Raw genomic sequence first — 857 nt, 5'->3', positions numbered from 1 at the left:
ACATGATGTGTGCGTGTGTGTTTGTGCCTTCAAGTTGCCTGTCAACTAATGGCAACCCCATGGATTTCAAGGGTTTTGCTCAGACAAGGAATACTCTGAAGTGATTTTGCCAGTTCCTTTCTCTGAAATATTGGGTCAGTCAACACTGCAGAAATAATCCACTTTGAGACCACTTTAACTGCCCAGGTTTAGTGCTAGCAAACTGGATTATTTCTCAGTATGTTTTGGGCTCGTTGCCTATAGCGCCTGGTATTCATTGGCAGTCTTTCATCCAGATACTAACCAAAACTGATCCCTGCTTAGTTTCCAAGATCAGAAAGGTCCGTCTGGTGTTTTCGGGGTAATTATTATTGATTGATTGTTTATTTACGCTATTTATACCCCGCTCTTCAGCCCTAAAAGGCTATCAGAGCGGCTTACAGTTATTACCACTGCCATGAATCTGATTATGCATCTCTGACGATGCCAAAGCCACAGATGCTGGTGAAAGAACATGGCCACAGAGCCCCAAAAACCCACAAAAACCTATGGACGCCGGCCACGAAAGCCTCCGACTTCATAACAAAATGTCAGATTTACTGATGTATTTGCAGATCTATTGCTTTTCACACATCAACACTGACTGACTATTGTAAAGATCTGAAAGACCTATATATTACCCCAACCACTCCTCTGAATATGTAGGACCTAGGGACATGATTTGCATCTTCTTTCCGGACCCTATGGCATTCCATAACGCTCCCACAATTTTGTGTGTGTGTGTGTGTGTATATATATATATATATATATACAGTGGTACCTCGGGATACGAAATACCCAGCTTACGAAATTTTCGGGATACGAAAAAATCCCATAGG

This window comes from Sceloporus undulatus, chromosome 8 (assembly GCF_019175285.1).
Source record: "Sceloporus undulatus isolate JIND9_A2432 ecotype Alabama chromosome 8, SceUnd_v1.1, whole genome shotgun sequence".
Lineage (NCBI taxonomy): Eukaryota > Metazoa > Chordata > Lepidosauria > Squamata > Phrynosomatidae > Sceloporus > Sceloporus undulatus.
Note: the sequence above shows the minus strand (reverse complement) of the source record.